The sequence below is a fragment of the Panthera tigris genome, chromosome D2 (genome assembly GCF_018350195.1).
Source record: "Panthera tigris isolate Pti1 chromosome D2, P.tigris_Pti1_mat1.1, whole genome shotgun sequence".
Taxonomy (NCBI): Eukaryota; Metazoa; Chordata; class Mammalia; order Carnivora; family Felidae; genus Panthera; species Panthera tigris.
In genome coordinates, this window is record NC_056670.1 from 18,221,525 (window position 1) to 18,244,067 (window position 22,543).

General features: G+C 42.5%; 1 long non-coding RNA gene across 1 annotated transcript; it reads right to left on the bottom strand.

The window, feature by feature from the left end:
• Nucleotides 1-8,950: 8,950 nt before the first annotated feature.
• On the bottom strand, nt 8,951-13,335 carry LOC107179994. The gene is made up of 4 exons (XR_001510738.2): nt 13,242-13,335; nt 12,962-13,088; nt 10,493-10,682; nt 8,951-10,404 (listed from the first exon to the last, which is right to left on the bottom strand). It is a non-coding gene; the product is annotated as an uncharacterized LOC107179994 (long non-coding RNA).
• Between the last annotated feature and the right edge of the window lie 9,208 nt (nt 13,336-22,543).

The window sequence follows — 22,543 nt, forward strand, 5'->3', positions numbered from 1 at the left end:
TTTTAAAGAAATAGGAAAAAAAATGAAACTATTGAGTGTGAGGTGAGCCATGATAGGTGCTAATCACATAACTGAGAAGTTGGCTACAAGACATACAAATACATTTTTTTTTTAAAAAGATAAGACTCTGGTAGTTTACTTTTGATTCATTTTTTTTTTTTAAGCTAAATACAAAGATATGATTCCTGGTTGAACCATCACAAAGACGGGCATATTTGGAGGAGGGGCCAAGATGGCGGAACAGCATGGAAATTTTCTTGCCTCTCTCATCCCTGAAATGCAGCCAGACCAACACTAAACCATCCTGCACACCTAGAAAACTGATTGGAGGATTAACACAACAATCCACACAACCTGAACCACAGAATTCGGCAGGCACCCAGCGCGGAGAGGTGAACTGGGGGAGAGAGAAGCCGCGGAGGGCAGGGAGCTGTTTTTGCTTGCAGAGAGAGGACAGAGATGCGGGGGTGGCGGGGGGGGGGCAGTTCGGGAAAAGAACCCCCCCATAAAAGCGTCTGGAAAGAAAGTGAAAAACTGGAAACAGCTACAGTCGATGCCGCAGTCCCTCAGAAGTGAGGGGTTGGAGAGAGGAGCCAACATGGCAGAGAAGTAGGGGGACCCGAAGTTCTCTCCTCTCTCAAACAAAGCAGTGTTGAGTCCAAAGGCCTTTGAACTCCAAGAATCCAGGAGGCAAAGAAATAGAGTCACTTCCAGAGACTCATTGGGACAACCTGATGGGCCATATGTAGGGCTTCAGGGAATAGACAGCAGGCCCACGGTGCAGGCGGGACATACCCACACCAAACCATGCCCCTCCATGCCTGGTGGCTGAGTATCTACTACAGTGAGATTGACGCTGAAGAACCAGACAGCCCCTCCTCCAGACCAGCGCTGTTGGATTGCCTGATTTAATTCTCCGACAATTCTTATCATATAGCTATATTCTTCCATCCTTCTTATCGCTTCCCTCCTCTAATCTTGTTATTCTGGTTGTTGGTTTGTTTGAGCGGACATATATTTAATCCATGCTGTTGATATATGTTCTACACCTCCTTCTTTATTTTCCTTTCTCTCTCTCTGCGGATTAAGCCAAATAGTTTCTCTGTCTGGTCAATTTTTATTTTTTCCCCCACCCCTGTCATTTCTCTCTTTGTATGGGGTAATGTCTCTGCCATCAGCTTCGCCTCCACCCTGTTGTTTACTTGTAGCTGGTGTTTCTGGTTTTTTTGTTTTGGGGGATTTTTTTTTTGTTTCTGTGTGTGTGTACATGTTTTTGTTTTCTATTTGTATTTTGTTTGTTTGTTTGTTTTCCTTTCTGGGGCTACTTCAATGAACAAATCAAAGTACACCTGGTGAAGGGTCCAAAACATCACTAAGAGTAGGGAGATAAAGTACCCAAAGTCACAACAACAGTGAGCAAGTAACATTCTTCAAAAAAAAAAAAAAAAAAAAAAAAAAAAAAACCTCCTGAAGGGCCAGGCCCTGTACAATGTATGACCCTCTTTAATATGGTAATGCTATGAGGTGAGGGGCACATAACAAGCTTTTAAAACACATAAGGGACAGAAAACTAGCCAAAATGACAAATCAGAAGAATTCTCCTCAAAAGAAATTCCAGGAAGAAATGACAGCTAAAGAATTGATCCAAACAGATATAAACAATATAACTGAACAAGAATTTAGAATAATAATCATAAGATAAATCACTGGGCTTGAAAAAAAGCACAGGAGACAGCAGAGAATCTATTGCTGCAGAATTCAAGGAACTAAAAAATAGTCATGATGAATTTAAAAATGCTATAAATGAGGTACAAAATAAATTGGAGGCAGCAACAGTGAGGATTGAAGAGGCAGAGGGGAGATTAAGTGAAATAGAAGATAAAATTATGGAAAAAGATGAAACTGAAAAAAAGAGAAAAAAATTCTGGACCATGGGTGGAGAATTAGAGAACTAAGTGACTCAATGAAGCAGAACAATATCCGTATCATAGGAGTTCCAGAAGAAGAAGAGAGAAAGGGGCCAAAGGTGTACTTGAACAAATCATAGCTGAGAACTTCCCCAATCTGGGGAAGGAAACAAACATTGAACTCAGGAGGCATAAAGAACTTCCTTCAGATGTAACAGGAATTTATCTTCTGCATGACATATCATAGTGAAACTGACAAAATACAAAGATAAAGAGAATTCTGAAAGCAGCTAGGGACAAACGGGCCTTAACCTACAAGGGTAGACACATAAGGGTGGTAACAGACCTAACTACTGAAACTTGGCAGGCCAGAAAGGAATGGCAGGAAATCTTCAATGTGATGAACATAAAAAATATGCAGCCGAGAATCCTTTATCCAGCAAGCCTGTCATTCAGAATTGACAGAGAGATAAAGGTTTTCCCAAACAAACAAAAACTGAAGGAATTCATTACCACTAAACCAGCCCTACAAGAGATCCTAAGGGGGATCCTGTGAGACAAAACACCAGAGACATCACTACAAGCATGAAACCTACAGATAACATAAGGACTCTAAACCCATATCTTTCAATAATAACACTGGATGTATATGGACTAAATGCTCCAATCAAGACATAGGGTATCAGAATGGATAAAAAACCAAGACCCATCTATTTACTGTCTACAAGAGACCCATTTTAGACCTGAGGATACCTTCAGATTGAAAATGAGGGGATGGAGAACTATCTATCATGCTACTGGAAGTCAAAAGAAAGCTGGAGTAGCCATACTTATATCAGACAAGCTAGATTTTAAACTAAAGGCTGTAACAAGAGATGAAGAAGGGCGTTATATAATATTTACAGGGTCTATCCATCGAGAAGGGCTAACAATTATAGATGATTATGCACCGAATTAGAAAGCACCCAAATATATAAAACAATTAATCACAAACATAACCAATCTTATTGGTAAGAATACAGTAATTACAGGGGACTTTAATACTCCACTTACAACAATGAATACACCATCTAGGCAGAAAATCAATAAAGAAATAATGGCCCTGAATAACACACTGGACCAGATGGACTTGACAGATATATATAGAACTTTTCATCCTAAAGCAGCAGAATACACATTCTTCTCGAGTGCACATGGAACATTCTCCAAGACAGATCACATACTGTGTCACAAAACAGCCCTCAATAAACATAAAAGAATTGAGATCATACCATGCACATTTTCAGATCACAATGCTATGAAACTTCAAACCAACTGCAGGAAAACGTTTGGAAAACCTCCAAATGCATGGAGGTTAAAGAACATCCTACTAAAGAATGAATGAGTCAATCAGGCAATTAAAGAAGAAATCTAGAAATATATGGAAACAAATGAAAATGAAAACACAACAATCCAAACCCTTTGGGATGCAGCAAAGGCAGTCCTAAGAGGAAAATACATTGCAATCCAGGCCTATCTCAAGAAGCAAGAAAAATCCCAAATACAAAATCTTACAGCTCACCTAAAGGAACTAGAAGCAGAACAGCAAAGAAACCCCAAGGCCAGCAGAAGAGAAATAATAAAGATCGGAGCAGAAATAAACAATACAGAATCCAAAACGACAAACAAAGAACAAAAAACAGTAGTACAAATCAATGAAACTAAGAGCTGGTTTTTTGAAAAAATAAACAAAATTGATAACCCCCTAGCCAGACTTCTCAAAAAGAGAGAGGATCCAAATAGATAAAACCACGAATGAAAATGGATTTATCACAACCAATCCCTCAGAAATACAGGAAATTATCAGAGAACCCTATGAAAAATTATATGCCAACAAACTAGACAACCTGGAAGAAATGGACAAATTCCTAGACACCCGCACACTACCAAAACTCAAACGGGAAGAAATAGAAAATTTGAACAGACCCATAACTGGTGAAGAAACTGATTCAGTTAACAAAAATCTCTGAACAAGTAAGAGTCCTGGGCCAGATAGCTTCCCAGGGGAATTCTACCAGACATTTAAAGCAGAGATGATACCTATCCTTCCCAAGTTGTTCCAAAAAATAGAAAGGGAAGGAAAACTTCTGGACTTATTCTATGAAGCCAGCAATACCTTGATTCCCAAACCAGACAGAGACCCCACAAAAAAGAAGAACTATACACCAATATAATATCCCTGATGAACACAGATGTAAAAATTCTCAACAAGATACTAGCAAATCGAATTCAACAAATTGGGCAACCTGGAAGAAATGGACAAATTCCTAAACACCCACACTCTTCCAAAACTCAAGCAGGAGGAAATAGAAAGCTTGAACAGACCCAAAACCAGCGAAGAAATTGAATCGGTTATCAAAAATCTCCCAACAAATAAGAGTCCAGGACCAGATGGCTTCCCAGGGGAGTTCTACCAGACGTTTAAAGCAGAGATAATACCTATCCTTCTCAAGCTATTCCAATAAATAGAAAGGGAAGGAAAACTTCCAGACTCATTCTATGAAGCCAGTATTACTTTGATTCCTAAACCAGACAGAGACCAAGTAAAAAAAGAGAACTACAGGCCAATATCCCTGATGAATATGGATGCAAAAATTCTCAGTAAGATAGTAGCAAATCGAATTCAACAGCATATAAAAAGAATTATTCACCACGATCAAGTGGGATTCATTCCTGGACTGCAGGGCTGGTTCAATGTTTGCAAATTAATCAATGTGATTCATCGCATTAATAAAAGAAAGGATAAGAACCATATGATCCTATCAATAGATACAGAAAAAGCATTTGACAAAATACAGCATCCTTTCTTAATAAAAACCCTCAAGAATGTCGGGATAGAAGGAACATACTTAAACATCTTAAAAGCCATATATGGAAAGCCCACAGCTGATAGCATCCTCAATGGAGAAAAACTGAGAGCTTTCCCCCCGAGATCAGGAACACGACAGGGATGTCCACTCTCACCATTGTCGTCTAACATAGTGTTGGAAGTCCTAGCATCAACAATCAGACAACAAAACGAAATAAAAGGCATCAAAATAGGCAAAGAACAAGTCAAACTTTCACTTTTCACAGACGACATGATACTCTACATGGAAAACCTGAAAGACTCCACCAACAGTCTGCTAGAACTGATACATGAATTAAGCAAAGTCGCAGGGTACAAAAATCAATGTACATAAATCAGTTGCATTTTTATACACCAGTAATGAAGCAACAGAAAGAGAAATAATGATGCTGATCCCATTTACAATTGTAACAAGGACCAAAAAAATACCTAGGAATAAACCTAACCAAGGATGCAAAAGATCTATATGCTGAAAACTATAGGAAGCTTATGAAGGAAATTGAAGAAGACACAAAGAAATGGAAAAACATCCCATGCTCATGGATTGGAAGAATAAATATTGTTAAAATGTCAATACTACTCAAAGCAATCTACACATTCAATGCGATCCCAATCAAAATTGCACTAGCATTGTTCTCAAAGCTAGAAAAAGGAATCCTAAAATTTGTATGGAATCACAGAAGACCCCAAATAACCAAAGCAATATTGAAGAAGAAAACCATAGCGGGAGGCATCACAATCCCAGACTTTAGCCTCTACTACAAAGCTGTCATCATCAAGACAGCATGGTATTGGCACAAAAACAGACACATAGACCAATGGAATAGAATAGAGAATCCAGAGTCAGACCCACAAAAGATGGCCAACTCATCTTTAACAAAGCAGGGAAGAGTATCCAATGGAAAAGACAGTCTCTTTAACAAATGGTGCTGGGAGAACTGGACAGCAACATGCAGAAGAATGAAACTAGACCACTTTCTTACACCATTCACAAAAATAAATTCAAAATGGATAAAGGACCTGAATGTGAGACAGGAAACCATCAAAACCCTAGAGGAGAAAGCAGGAAAAGACCTCTCTGACCTCAGCCATAGCAATTTCTTACTTGACACATCTCCAAAGGCAAGGGAATTAAAAGCAAAAATGAACCACTAGAACCTCATCAAGATAAAAAGCTTCTGTACTGCAAAGGAAACAATCAAAAAACCTAAAGGTAACTGATGGAATGGGAAACAATATTTGCAAATGACATATCAGAGGAAGGGTTAGTATCCAAAATCTATAAAGAACTTACCAAACTCAACATCTGAAAAGCAAATAATCCAGTGGCAAAATGGGCAAAAGACATGAAGAGACACTTTTCCAAAGAAGACACCCAGATGGCCAACAGACGCATGAAAAGATGCTCAACGTCACTCCTCATCAGGGAAATACAAATCAAAACCACACTGAGATAGCACCTCACACCGGTCAGAGTGGCTAAAATGAACAAATCAGGAAACTGTAGATGCTGGCGAGGATGTGGAGAAATGGCAACCCTCTGGCACTCTTTGTGGGAATGCAAACTGGTGCAGCTGCTCTGGAAAACAGTGCGGAGGCTCCTCAAAAAATTAAAAATAGAACTACCCTACGACCCAGCAACTGCACTACTAGGTATTTATCCAAGGGATACAGGTGTGCTGTTTCAAAGGGGCACATGCACCCCAATGTTTATAGCAGCACTTTCAGCAATAGTCAAATTATGGAAAGAGCCTAAATGTCCATCAACTGGTGAGTGGATAAAGATGTGGTTTATATATACGATGGAATACTACCTGGCAATGAGAAAGAATGAAATCATGCCATTTGCAGCAATGCGGATAGAACTGGAAGGTATTATGCTGAATGAAATAAGTCAGTCAGAGAAAGACAGACATCCTATGTTTTCATTCATTTGTGGATCTTGAGAAACTTAACAGAAGACCACGGAGGAAGGGAAGGGGAAAAAAATAGTTACAAACAGAGAGGGAGGGAGGCACACCACAAGAGACTCTTAAATACAGAGAACAAACTGAGGGTGAATGGGGGGCGGGGAGAGAGAAAATGGGTGATGGGCATGGAGGAGGGCACTTGTTGGGATGAGCACTGGTTGTTGTATGGAAGCCAATTTGACAATAAATTCTATTTTTAAAATAAATAAAAATAAAATAATAAATAAGTTTTGTGTTTAGAAAAATTAACAAAAACAAACAAAAACAAAAAACATTTTTTAGGAAAAAAAAAAAAAGACCGTCATATTCGATTCCATCTGGTAAACAAGATAAATGGTCCCTGGAGGGGCCTTAGTGCCACTTACCCTCATTTACCAGAATTAGCACAATACAAGCATGGATGAACATACAACACATCCTTCTTCCTGCCCCGTTATGGACACCACCTGCACCCCAAGGGTGGGGACAAGGTGACTCCAGCATTTGCAACAAAGGACAATACGTGTTGACGGCTAGCAAAATCTATCCTAAAGTCTAGGAACCAGAGACGATACCTTCCCTCAATCCTATTTTTTGTCCCTAAAAGGAGACAAAGCATCACATCCTAATCCATTACCAAAAGGGGCAGGTATTCGTTTCTGTCACAGAAATAGAGTTCGAAGGAACCCCAAATGTACTTCCTTGCCCCAAGCAAAGTCAACATAAATTGGTTTGTGGACTACCTAGCAAGACGGGAAGATGTGTTTTCTATACATATAAAAATAGCAAATTTGTTCCTCCTTTGGGCTGCGTCTCTGTGCAAGAAGAACCATTTGTTTTTATGGCATCCTTTTTCTGCTATTTTTCCACATTTTTAATGGAAATAACTAAAATGTATGTAAACTGTAATCAGTTATTACACGACCTCAAGTCATTGCTACGCGGCGGGGACTTTTTTTTCTTTTAAAACTTCCAACACCCTGTTGGGTCAAGGCAAGGAACAAAGAAACAACATCAAAAATTAAAGAGGGAGTTTAATCTCTGCCAAGCATACTCCTACAAGTCACAATCAGGGGCCCCAGCTGGCCTGAAACCAGTAAGTGGTTCTCGCTCATTGGTATGGAAATTTCTTATTTCCTCAGCATTTCTGCTCCTGGGGAAGCCATCTAGCACGGGGCTCTCAGAAGTCCCAGGGGACACAGGGTCTTGTGCAGCATGTGTTTACAAAATTGAGGCCAGCCAAGGACGAGGGTGTTTGAGGTCACCTGGGTCTGTGCACAGCATAACTTGAAGGATGTGTCTTCGGTCCCATGGTCGTGCCTGGTTAAGTCTGGCCTTGCGTGGAGTCTCAGAGGAGGAAAAGTTTTCAAAGGAGGAAGAAGATACAAAACAAGAACACCCCCTCCCTGTGCCCCCATGATAGGCTTGCCAGCTAGTGCCCAGAGTGTGTTGGTTGAGCTGTTCAACTCCCTACAATAAATGTGTGGTCCAATGCTGTGAAAAGGACATAGCCCATGCAGATGAGGAAAAGTGGGATGCCAACACTGCCTGCTCCATGCCAGGCACGGCGCCCATGTCTAGATGTGTACGAACTCTAAATCCAACACTATCTAATAAAACTCACACTGTATCCCTATTGGACCAATGCAGAAACCAGCTCCCAGAGGGGAAGTCACTTGTACGGGTAATACAGCTAGTAAGCGGCGAAACAAAGATTCGGCCCCATGAAAGCCCTCCCAACTGCCTCTCTCCTGAAGAAGTACATTTCCACTCTCACCTCCCCGAAGCAGCTCTATCCCACCAGGAGAAAAGCTGCATATAATCCTGTATCGGCCTCCCTGGGCCCGTCGGATTGTGCCTGGGGTATTCTTTGGGGTCTCCAATGACGCGGTCTTCGTCTGTCCTATTTGAGGCACTCTGTCAAAGCTGGTGTTTCTTCAGAAAATGTCGAATGCTAGCTTTGTCCCGACACTCGGTTAGGAAATGAAGTTGAAACGCTTGGCCCCAAGATCGCTCTGCTTCTAGCGAGAGAGCCCCTCCTGAGACCCAAGGCTCCCGAGTTCTCCAATGCAGCTTTCAGCATATAGGCAGGCTCTCCTGAGGGAGCCTCCCACAGCCAGAAGCCTCAAGCTTCGGGCTGCCTTCTGCAGGATGTCAGATGTCAATACCAGATTGAGTACGAAAAAACCTTCCCTTCGAACCGGAGCTGTTGCGTGAAGTCTCAGCTTGGAAGGTCTTTGCCATAGTAGAGCTGCCGAAGAGCCTTGGAGACAGCCAACACCTGCTAAACCAGAATTCTGCATTCCTTCCTTGGTAGAAGGCAATGGGTGCCTTAGGCACCCACCTCCACAGCAAGGACGAAAAATCAGGTGGCGACTTGAGGAATGCCCCTCCCAGCTTCGCCTACCTGAATCCTATCCTTTCTTCGAGACCTAGGTCAAGGTTTGCCCCTTCCTGACGTCTTTCTTGACTAGCTAGACCTTTTCAGGGATTCCTCCAACCTCCAGCTACATGGCTTGGGGCAAAGCCTCACTTTTGTTTCCTCGTGTCTAGACTGTCAATACCAATGGTACCCCCCAAATCGGCCTTTTGGGAGGGCTAAAGGACATAAGTCATGGAAGTGATCTGCACAGAGCAGTGTTTGATTCGCCTCCCTTGCACGTATCATTGTTTGCTATTGTATATTCATTTGTGTGGTTGTTTGACTGATACGGTCTTTTCCATTAAAAGACGTGCGTGGTGAAGCCAGAACCTCTGCTTTCCTCATCTCTGTACGTAACGAGTCCCAGCACACTATCTAGCCCGTCACAGATAATTGGTAAATATTTGGTGAAGATGTGAATGTATGAGTGAATAGAAGGCACTTCATAAATGTTTGCTGGATTATAAGAGCACGGTGCCCCTGGAAATGTTGCTAATGTTATTTCTTGACTTAGGTGATGGCTGTATCCATAAGGCAATATCCGTGTTTCAAAATGTAGGTTTTATTATTATTCAGATGGGCAAGTCCAGAAGATCAGGAGATACCTTCTATTGAAAAGATAGTTTGTTACGGTCCCCAAGAGGAAGGGACTGGCCATGGGGAAGGGGAGCACACGGTTGACCTTTGAGCACACTGTGCACAGGGCTTTCTGTGATGGAAATCAACCCAGTGAACTTTACCAGATAAGGGAGGAGAGCACCTACAAAGTTTCCAGGAAACATGACTCCTGACCTGAGTTTTGAAGGATGCATAGGAGTTCTTCGGGCACGGGGCTCGTTAGGGTGAAAGTGATCCATGCAGAGAAAAAACATGCACAGAGTGGAAATGCAGGGCAGGCATATGCCTGGAAGACCCCAGTGTGTCTACGAGATGTAAGAGATGGTCCTAGGGAGGTGGAAGGGGCCAGGCCGTTCTCTAACAGACTCTAGAAGAGTCTAGAATTCATTTCCAGTGGTCAAATTCCATTATTTAGTATACGCTGGCCATGTGAAATAGCCAAATTCCAAACACAGACACATGAGATTACTTCCCATCACTCGTCCTTTCAGGTGCCAGCGGTCAAATCTTAAAACCAAAAGGCTTGCCTTTGGCTTTGATGGAAACACCCGAAGCGCTGTCTCTGTAGGACCAGACGTTCGTCACACCCAAGAGAGACACTGCTCACCAAGAAGCAGGATTCTGCTGGGGACAAAGGGAGGCAGGGGGTGAAGGCTGCCCTGACCCCTTCCCACCGCACATCAACCCTGGCATAATCGTACCAACTCACCATCTGGCAGGGCCACTCCAACAGCTGCCGGCTGTTAGTCCTGATGACATCTCTGTGCTCCTGGTTCTCATCAGTGTGACTGGCAAAGGGGAAGATGGGCACGTTTCTGTGCTCAGCGCGGCGCTCTGGCTCTTGCTGCCTCTTCCTTCGGCTCTGACTTCAGCCTCCACCTGCCTCCCAGAGTTCTGCCCTCAAAGGAGACAGAACCCCAGAACAGGTTCTCATCCCTGGCCTCCTACCAGCGCCCAAGGACCTTCTGATTCAGAGGGACTCGGTAAGCAGAGCCCCTCTGGGTCCTTAAAGCACCACCGTGATTTGAAGCACAGCCAGAACTAAGATCTACGTTTCCCTCAGTCTCTGTATCATCCTCCAGCCGTCCTGCCAGTGTGGGTCTTTGACAGGACAAATGGGAAAGAAGTTGGCCGTTTCCGGCTCCCTCCAGCCAAATACAGTTCCTCACATATCTGAGGATAACACACACTGCACTTTTTCAAAGAGCTTTCGTATACTTGTCTCATTTCACCTTGTGCATCAAAACCCCACGCTGTGGGTAAAGCCACCGGTGCTACAAGTCAGGGGCCAGTTAAAGGCGGATTTGGAACTGGGCATCTGGTGTCCCCGGCTCCTGGCCTGGTACATTTCATAGACCACCACATAGCCATGTGTCGACTCTTGGTACGGCCGTGCTTTGAATTAATGACTATCTCTTTGTGCGGGAGGCAATCCAATGGCTAATCCATAGCTTATGTGGAACTGCCCGTAAGTGGCATCGACCAGAGTCTCATCAACCACAGAGACTTCTCCATGTCTGCGGGAAAAGTCAGGGTTAAATGCCTTCACACCAGCTAGGAAAAGGAATTCACTGAGGGCTGAATCTCCCTCACTCTGAGGGAAAACATCAGCCACTGGGCCTGGGGAGAAACCGATGTGCACCGGATGGAATCGGGAGCAATTTTCACTGAGGGATCAGAAGCCCACAGAAGCTAAGGCAAGCAAAGGGTTCAGTGTTTAAGATACAGAGAAACCTGGGGGCACCTGGGTGGCTCAGTCGGTTAAGCTCTGACTTCGGCTCAGGTCATGATCTTGTGGTCCAGTCCGTGAGTTCGAGTCCCACATCGGGCTCTGGGCTGACAGCTCAGAGCCTGGAGCCTGCTCCGGATTCTGTGTCTCCCTCTCTCTCTGCCCCTCCCCCACTCAGTCTTGCGCACTCTATCTCAAAGGTAAATAAATATTAAATTTTTTTTTTTTTTTTTTTTAAGATACAGAGAAACTTAAGAGAACCCAGCTTGACCAGAGAAGTACAGCTGGGCCTCAAGGAAAACAGAAGAATGAACAGCAACATCTCTCTCTCTCTCTCCTCCTCCTCCTCATCCCCCTCCTCTCCCCACCCTGTCATCTTTCATCTCAGCCTCTCTCTGTATGCCTGGTCACTTACCTTCTCTATATACTGGTTTCTCTGGTTGCTCAGGGCTCCTACTCCTTTATCCTTTCATCCTGTCTTTTGCTTTGTCTGACCTGCCTCAGCATGAAGCTTTGGCTCTATCTGTACTTGACCCCTACAGCTACCAAAAAAATCCTGTAGTTGGGCATGGCCCAACTCAAGAGCTGGGAGAAAGGATCCAGGGGTTCCGCTAGGCTGGCAAGGCCCACCCCCAATCCACTCATCTGATTCCCGGGGCACTGAGTCCCATGGGATGCCACCAAGACCCCCCCCCTTCAGGAGAGACCGATTTCTTAGGACTGAGCCTAGACAAGCATGCCCACGGGTCTATCTCAGAAAGGCAAGGCCTCATTTCTAGAGGCCACCAAGCTAAAGTCTGCCAAGCAGTGTTAGAACATGGGTCATAACAATAGCTAGTAATACGTTAAAGACCAGAACACGGAGTCTATTAGATGACATCCTCACTAAGGAAGTGGTTGTCTAGAACAGTGATTATGTAATCGCTTTAATAAATGAAATTCTGCGAGTAGAGCAAAATGCCACAAAACTTACTAGGGAAAAAAAACAAAAAAAGCCCCACCAGATTCAATGAGAAGACAGGCCTGCTTTCGGTGAAACTCTAAAACTTGGATAAGCACGAAACATCCTGAACCGGGACTCAGGCGACCCGAGTTTTCATTCAGGCTGTGTTATGAACCTTCCATCTGGCAGTCCCTCCTTCTCTGTCTTGCTAACTCCTAACTGATTTTATTTTCAAGACTCAACCCCAGAAAGTCCCTGCTCTGTGCTCCCATGGGGCCCTCCACATAACCCCATGACGGAAACTTCACATTGTCCTGAAATGATCGGCTCACCATCTGTCTCTCTCACTAGAAGTAAGTTCCTTTAGCACACAACTGCTATTTTTATCCCCGGTTATATCCCAGTGTTTTCCTGACATACAGCAGGCACTCAATAAATGTTTTGCAACTGAACTGATTTTACAACATGCTTATCTGTGCCGCAAACAAAGGCACACATCCTGCTACCTGCATGAAACCGTTGAGACCTCTTGGGACAGGCGGAGGGTCACCGCTGGATGGACATCGCAGAGGTGGTGAGACGGCCGGTATTCTAGAGCACAGCCAGCCCTTCCTGGGACATGGAGGTCTCCGCCTGTAATATTAGGAAGAAATCGCATACTCCTAAGCTCGAAATCAATGTAGTTCTTTCCAAGGCACATTTTATTACAAAAGGAAAGCCTGCATGTAAAAACAAATAGCAGAGTAATGTCAGAAAAATGACAGATAGGAAGCCCCAAGCTCTCACCCCTTCCACAGAAACATTAAAAAACAAGCAGAAACTGTCAGAACACATTTTATAAGAACTCTGGAAAACAGTCAAAAGTTTACAGCAACCAAGTGAAAGCTGGATCAAGAAAAAGGCACTTCAAAATTCCACAAATCTTTTCTGGCTATTTTGGAGGCCCTTCCCCTATCCCTTCCCCCTTGACTGTAGTCTTAAAGTGGCAACAGCCTTAAAGTGGCCCCAGTCTTAAAGCAGCAACGGTCTTAGTGACAACAGGCTTAAAGATGCAGCAGCCTGATTTCCCAGTGTGGGACAATTTTTCTGGTTTGGGGAGGGAGAAGAACACACTTTATTTGCAAATTCTTGTGTAGGTCACATATATGTGAGCCCCATGTGTCTTCTTTTTTAAAAATTTTTTTAATGTTTATTTATTTCTGAGACAGAGAGAGACAGAGCATGAGTGGGGGAGGGAGAGAGAGACACACACACACAGAATCAGAAGCAGGCTCCAGGCTCCGAGCTGTCAGCACAGAGCCTGATGTGGGGCTCAAACCCACGAACCATGAGATCATGAACTGAGCTGAAGTCAGACACTCAACTGCTCAACCGACTGAGCCACCCAGGTGCCCCACTTTTTTTTTTTTTAATTTTTTTTAATGTTTATTTATTTCTGAGACAGAGAGAGACAGAGCACGAGTGGGGGGCCACATGTCTCTTCTAACCTGTCTGAAGATTACCTAAGGGCTGGTACAAAGTGCTTCTCTCTGCTTGCCTAACTCAGAAATCAGACCAAAAGAGCTCAACAACATGACAAGCTGAATTAACAACCTTCAGATGCCTGGGAAAAAAAGATTATAGTCCAACATAAAATAGACAACATAAGGCAAAGCTGTAGAGAGTTCTTCTAGGAAATTAGGACATTTAAAGCAACCAGGCATCTATACAGGCACATGGATTCCTCAAGCAAGATGCAATCTCAGAACAACCTGAGAAGATTCTAAGCTTTCACCTTGAACTGATCTTTAGGCACGGTGCAAGCCTGACTAAAAGAGGAGAACCCAGGCACAGAACCAATTTGCAGAGTCAGAGAGCTCCTGGCTTTTAAAGAATTCTCTGTCAAACCATCAGCTGAATGCAAGCTAAGAAACAGAGACTTTGGTCACCACATGAACGCGAAACAGTCTTTGAAATAATACTTTGAGAATGTCACTAATCAAATAGACTACTACAGCCTTCAACAACTGAAAAAGCCAGCAAATCCTTGGGAAGGGGAAGAATTTGGTTTCCAAAATCACCACGTAATAACAGCCAAGTGTACAATTTTCAGTGAAAAATCGTAAGGGCATGCAAAGAAACATGAAAGTATGGCTCAGCCAAGGTAATAAAATTAATTGAAACAGTCCCTGAGGAAGGCCAGAAAACAGATTTACTAGACAAGCATTTTTTTAATGGTCTGAAAGATCAAACCACCAAAGGAAAACATGGACAAAGAATGAAAGAACATCAGGAATACAGTGTATGAGCAGAATGACAACATCAATAAGGATATATAAATTATTATTTTAATGTTTATTTTTGAGAGAGAGAGAGAGAGACGGAGTGTGAGCAGGCGAGGGGCAGAGAGAGGGAGACAGAATCTGAAGCAGGCTCCAGGCTCTGAGCGGTCAGCACAGAGCCTGACGCGGGGCTCAAACTCACAGACTGTGAGATATGCCCTGAGCCGAAGTCGGACGCTTAACCGACTGAGCCCCCCAGGCGCCCCAGGAGATATAAAGTATTTTTAAAAACTGAATTTTTAGAGCTGAAAAGGACATTAAACTGAAATGGAAAATTAAATAGAGGGCTCAAAAGCAGATTTGAGCAGACAGAAGAAAGAATCAGCAAAGTTGGAAATAGGATAATTGAAATTATCGAGTCTGAGAAGCAGAAAGAAAAAAGAATGAAGAAAAGTGAATAAAGCCTAAAAAAACCTTAGGCCTTACACTATCAAGTAGAGCAACATACACGTTATGGGAGTCCCAGGGGGTGAAGAGAGAGAAAAAAATAACAATATTTGAAGAAACAGTTGTTGAAAACTTCCCAAATCCAAGAAAGTCAAACATTAGTAGGATAAACACCAAAGAGAATATTAAAAGAAAAGAGAGAAGTGACTCTCTCTCAATTTAGCCCATAATCACACTAGAGAGTAATTCAAAGCCATTAGAAAAAATAAAAAGCATCGATAAAGGTAACTACAGAGATAAATATGAGAGACCAATAAATATAAAATCCAGTATTATTGTACTTTTGGTATGGTTTTTAAATTCTCTTTTTCCTACATGCTTTAATAAGCAAATCTATTAAACAATAGTTATCATTCTATGTTAATGGGCATAACAAATGCAAAAGGATGTAATTTGTGACTTTCACGATATAAAAGGGAAAGACAGGTGCACAGGAGTATTTGTACGTTATTGAAAATAAGTTGGCAGTATTAAAATTAGGTTGTTAAAAGTTTAAGCTATTAATAATAATCCCCATTAATCCAGCGATATCCCGATAACAGAGCCAGATAAAGATATCACAAGAGAAAACTACAGACCAACAAGCTTTATGAATAGTATGCAAAATCCTCAAAATACTAGCAAACCAAATTTAGCAGCATATTTTTTTAATGTTTATTTATTTATTTTGAGAGAGACAGAGAGAGAGAGAGAGAGAGAGAAAGTGAGCAGGGAAGGGCCAGAGAGAGAGAGCGAAAGAGAGAGAGGGAATCCCAAGCAGGCTCCACGCAGTCAGTGCAGAGCCCAACACAGGGCTCGAACTCACATTCAAAAATGGGCGAAACCCTTGAACAGACATTTCTCCAAAGAACATATACAAATGGATGATAAATACCTAAAAGATATTCAACATCATATCCATTAGGAAACTGCAAGTCAAAACCACATTACAACGTCTATTATTAAATTTTACAAATACAATTAGTGTTGACAAAGCTGTGGAGAAAGCGGAACCCTCTTGCACTTCTGATGGGAATGTAACACGATGCAGCTGCTGTGGGACACAGGTTGGCAGTTCTTCAAACAGTTAAACATAGGCTTGCCATGTGGCCTGGCAATTCAGTTCATAAGTATGTACTCAAAGAATCAAAAGCAAGTGTTCCAACAGATGCTTCTCCTCCAATATTCACAGAAGCAATATTTACGACAGCCAAAAGTTGGAAACAACCTAAGTGTCCATCAACAGATAAGTGGACAGACAAAATGTCATATACCCATGCAATGGAATATTATTCAGCCTTAATAAAAAAAGAAAAGAAGAAAGTTCTCAGCCATGCTACAACATGGTTGTACCTTGAAGACATTTTGCTGAGTGAATGAAATCAGACACGAAAGGACAAATACTAAATGATTCCACTTATAGGAGGTAACTAGAGAGGTCAAATTCATAGATAAAAGTATAAAAGTGATCACCAGGGGCTCCCGGGAGGGAGTAAAAAGGAGTCATCGCCTGATGGGTATAGAATGTGAACTGGGGATGTTGAAAAGGTTTTGGGAGGAGATAGTGATGATAGTTATACAACCCAGTGAATGTACTCAATGTCCCTTATTTACACACCTAAAAATGGTTAAGATGGTAAATTTTATGTTATGCGTATTTTATCACAATATTTAAAAATTAAAATAGTATTAAAGGATCACCCCAGGTGGAAGAGTGGAGGTTGGTGCTTCTTCTCAGGACTATGCAGGGCACAAAAAAGGCATCTGTGAGAGCAGGCTGCTGACTCAGTCTGCAATCAGGGAGCTCTGTGCTTACGTTGCACCCCACGTTTTGGCTGTTGTGAATAATGTTGCCATGAACATTGGTATACAAATATTTGAGGCCTGTCTTCAGTTCTCTTGGATGTATACCTTCCACGGTTGAAGTCAAGTAGGGTGTGTGTTAGGATCTTTCAGGTTATAGCACTCACCAAAACTAACTTAAGACACATCCGTTAATGCCTCAACTATACCCTTACTAAGGGACAATCATTGGCCTACATTAGCTGCCTTCTTCTGGTCCAATTACCTGTAACCAGGGAGACAGGATCACATAGCAGAGAGCTACAAAGAGCCCCCCATGGCTATTGTGTGTACTTGAGGGCAAAACAGACAAACCAAGAGGTTTCCACAGTGGTGGATGGGAGGCACCAGAATATAATTAATAACACAATGTACTAAAGGTTGGTGGGAGCACAGAGCTACAGGACTTTATCACAGGGACTCTAGAATCTACATAGTAGGGACAGAAAGGAAGACGCCATATTGAAACAGCAGCTACATACAAGGTTGAACTATATTTTTGTTTGTTTTTCATTTTCCAAAGCCAAAACCAAGAAGGACAATTCTAGCAAGGTGGAGATGGGAAACAACAGGACCTGAGGTGGGTCAGAGGGACTTGGAAAGTTTCAATTCACATAGCTAGTAATAGGCAGATTGAACACGAAGACCAGATGTATCCAATCCAAAAGCCTACCCTCTTCCCTTTACTTATCACTGTAATTCTTTGGGTAGAAAAATATTTTGCTAGTCTGAGCAAGTGTGAAAAAGAAAAGCTCATGTAGTTATGATTTTGTTTGTTTGCTGATATATTGTCTTGTTTTTATTAAGTTTCTGAGAGGCATATAACAATACATTGTTTTCAAAAATAACTAATCAAACATTGACCATGTGGCAAGTATGTGCTAAAGCTTTTACCTATACTGTTATATTTGATCTGCAGTAACCTTTTACAGTAGGAAGTATTATTATCTCCATTTTTTGGAGGCAAAAAAACTGGGATTTGAAAAGTCTTTAAGTAATTGCACAGTGTGATACAGCTAATAAGTGGTAAGCTAGAATTCAAGCCAACTACGAGCCCACAAGCTCTCAACTGTTATGCTAAATAGTTGAGAAGTCAAGGTTAAGGGAAACCATGATTAAGAAATTACATCCTGATGGGGTGCCTGGGTGGCTCAGTTGGTTGAGCGTCCGGCTTCAGCTCAGGTCATGATGTCACAGTTTGTGGGTTCGAGCCCCGCATCGGGCTCTGTGCTGACAGCTCGGAGCCTGGAGCCTGCTTCGAATTCTGTGTCTCCCTCTCTCTCTGCTCCTCCCCCACTCATGCTCTCTCTCTCTCTCCTTCAAAAATAAATAAAAACACTAAAAAAAATTAAAAAAAAAATTACATCCTGATTATCCCCTAGAATTATATTCCATAGTGTCCTGATTAGAAGCCAGGAATAAGTCAAAGATATTAAAGATTCCTAGTAGACAAATAAAAAAGGGAAGAATACTAGTTTTAGGAGTCACAATATCCTTAAGCTAAATTTAGGAGAGCCCCAATTTTTCTGATACTGGGAGAATTTTACCCATGATTCATCAAAAAGAGAACACAGTGTGATATCATAGATAATATCCTGACGACATCTTTACAGTTAAGACTATGATGAGTTTTAGAACTCATACACTTGCAACTCACACACTTAATTGTAGTCAGCATAAAACCAAAGAACATGTGAGTTTAGGAATTTTTTATAAGGCCAAACTAATGGGGTCCAGTTCACAGCTCCTTGAAGAATTAGTTAGAACCAGTGTGTGTGTGTGTGTGTGTACATGGGTTCCTCCAGGGACTCCTCCACACATATTTGAATAAGAATTATACAGGGAGTGCTAGTTGGGATTTCCGAAATGAATCTGGAGTGGAGTGTATGTTGCTAATTAAAAGCAGAGCCCCGGGGCGCCTGGGTGGCGCAGTCGGTTAAGCGTCCGACTTCAGCCAGGTCACGATCTCGCGGTCTGTGAGTTCGAGCCCCGCGTCAGGCTCTGGGCTGATGGCTCGGAGCCTGGAGCCTGTTTCCGATTCTGTGTCTCCCTCTCTCTCTGCCCCTCCCCCGTTCATGCTCTGTCTTTCTCTGTCCCAAAAATAAATAAAAAACGTTGAAAAAAAAAATTTAAAAAAATAAATAAATAAATAAAAGCAGAGCCCCAGAGAGGGATGTGGGCTAAAATTATGGCACTAAGAAACATTTACCTGGATGGACGGTCACCCTACCTGCATGGAAAAAATTGGGTTTGATCAATAGTATCTCATAAAAAATGTTAAAAAGCAACATTCTATGGAAATTATTTTAAGAACGATACGTGAAGTGCAAATTTACATGCCAATGCTACTTTGTGTTCCCTTAAGTGTTTTGAAAATGAACATGGTGATTCTTACTGTTTAAACGGCAAGTAGGGAGAAAACATTTTAATAATCTAATAAACAACAACCAGTTCCTACCATCAGAACACAGACAGAAGTTAGTAAGGCAGCTCCCCGTTGACGCCATTTTGATCACTCGATACAAATCTGTTGTTCGAAAGATTTTCCTCTCTTCTTTAAAGTGGAAATAAAGTGCCTTATAAATGAAGTTTTCATTAGGTATTGAAAGAAAGCAATGACAATTTTATAAAAAGCTTCGAATGAGGTGAAATTGGTAAGCAAGGAGTATGGGTGGCTCATACATCAAAATACATGAAGACGTCGAATAAAATATTACTTGGAATGTCAGCCAGGTAGTAGTCCATGGACAGTTTAAAATAGAGAACGAAATATTCAGATGTGTCTATTTAAGCTAGGAATAGGATGGACAATCAACACGCCTACTGCTACAAAGAATTCAATTTGGCTCATTAAAAATATCCCTGGATCGCAGCATAAAAGCTGAACTGTTGAGTCCACTTGAGAATCATCTGTGATAGTTTTTGCTCGTGACAAGATTTTCATGAGACAGTTTGAAATTAATGGTGGCTAAATCCAAGGCCTCGGCCAAAAAGGAATGTTTTGCGTGTACATCTTAATGAGAGAAGAAACCAGGATGATATAATTAGTGAAAATTAGTTCTTTATAGAACTAATTAGAGACACCCGAGAAAGTTCCCCCAAGGGGAAATGGGGACCTATCCCAACGTTTTACAAACCATTTTTAGTGCCGTGATAGAAAATGGTACATCAACCCACTGCCTCGCAGCAAGATAAGCTCCATGAGGGCAGACTGGTCTGTTTGTACTCCCAGCACCCACAACAAATAGCATGGCACCTAAATGCTGCTCAAGAGGTATCTATCTGTTAAGAGAATGAATGCTTTTGAGCGAGTGAATGAATGTCATTTAGATGCAGAAGTAAATGCCTGCCAAACCTTGGGAATAAGGTTACCCTCTGGGAATAAAACTAATAATAAGATACACTAAAGATCGGGGGCGCCTGGGTGGCTCAGTCAGTTGAGCCTCCCACTGCGGCTCAGGTCATGATCTCGCGATTCGTGAGTTCAAGCCCCACATCAGGCTCTCTGCTGTCAGGGCAGACTCCACTTCAGACCCTCTGTCCCTCTCTCTCTCTGCCCCTCCCCTGCTTGTGTGCTCTCAAAAATAAGTAAAACAATTTTTTTTAAAAAGATATACTGAGGGGCGCCTGGGTGGCTCAGTGGGTTAAGCGGCCGACTTCGGCTCAGGTCATGATCTCGCGGTTTGTGAGTTCGAGCCCCGCGTCAGGCTCTGTGCTGACAGCACAGAGCCTGGAGCCTGTTTCGGATTCTGTGTCTCCCTCTCTCTGCCCCTCCCCTGTTCATGCTCTGTCTCTCCCTGTCTCAAAAATAAATAAAACGTTAAAAAAAAAAATTTAAAATAAATAAATAAAAAGATATACTGAAAGTCCATAGCTATCTGTAAAAAAAATCCAAAAGATTGCCTATACAGGGGGGGAGGGGATTTGGGACTTCTAGGTATAATTAAGCTATGTGGGATAGTATCAGGAGTCATTATATAAACATGATTTCAACTCAGAAAATAGAAGACTAATTTTTTATATGCTTCTGGGGAAAAAAAAAAAACTATAGAACTGAATGGGATCTGGGAAATAACAGATCAGAGATGAAGAATTTTTAATTTTTCTGTTGAACCATTGTATTGTACACCTGAAACTAATACCTTAATTATATTGGAATTAAAAAACAATACAATAAAGAAAAATAAATAACCACGTTTTACAAGTATATTTGATGACAAAACAGTCACCATCTAATGGTAAATAAAATTTGAGATTACAGATGGTATTTGCTTAATTAAATTAAACCTACACATACCTTGAAGGAAAAAAAAAATCTCAAATTATGAAAGTGATAATGTCTAAATACTAAAGAAAAAAGGGGGGGCACCTGGGTGGCTCAGTTGATTAAGAGTCCGACTTCAGCTCAGGCCATGATCTCAGAGTTCACGAGTTCGAGCCCCGCACCAGGTTCTGCGCTGACAGCTCAGAGCCTGGAGCCCGCTTCAGATTTGTGTCTCCCTCTCTCTCTGCCCCTCCCCTGCTCGCATTCTGTCTGTCTGTCTCTCAGAAATAAACATTAAATTTTTTTTTTAATAATAATTTTAATTTTTCCGAATCCCTTCCTAGCCAGAAAGGAGGCTCCACGAGGGAAGAGATTATTTTTCTGTTGAGATGGATGGGTCGGCGGGTAGGCAGACCAAGGGAGAGACCATCCTTTCACGCATGTCTTCACGCGTGGACGAATTTGTCCCTGTTAAGCCAGCCATGATCCGGGAGAAAGACTCTGGACTGACTCTGTCCAACAGAGGACTTCTCACGTGCATCCAGACCACATTGCGGCTCTGCTCCACGGAGCCGCTCCAGGAACAGTCAGGGTGCTAGTCGGGTTAGACGAAGCTATGCTGCAGGGAAACAACCCGGAAATCTCAGTGGCCGAAAAACTAAGCGTTTTTCTGGTTCTTTCCCCCTGCTCATGGCGCAGCTGCCACGGGCCTGGCTGTTCTCTAGGGAAGCTACTTCGGGCAGTTGTACGAGGATCCGGATTGAATCCATCTTTTGGTCAAGCACCAGGCCAAGGCCAGGCCCAAGGCCTGGCGGGTCAGCTGGTAAAGCAACAAAGAGCTCTTTGTCGATTCTGACAGCTTGCTGCTTGCATGGACAGTGAGGAAGCAGAGCCAAAGCCGGCCCGCACCCCACCCCGCCCCCGAGGTCCTCACCACACAACCTGAAAAAATGGACCTGTCGCAGAAGAGGCCAGGTCACGGCAACACCAAGCTGTGGGACACCCCGTGGCTGCGGAGTTAACTGGAAAGGGCAGAAGCCATCACAGGTGTGTCAGGATCATTTGTAAGGTATTCTCTGGGTACCTGGCCACAGTAGAAGTTAAAATATTGCTGTTTGTGAAGGATCGTTTGCAATTTGCAGATTATATCCCCCCCCCCTCGTGTTTGACACGATTCTGAGCGAAGCACAAGGCACGGAGTGGCAGCCACCACATCCGGGTAGACAAGCAGAGCT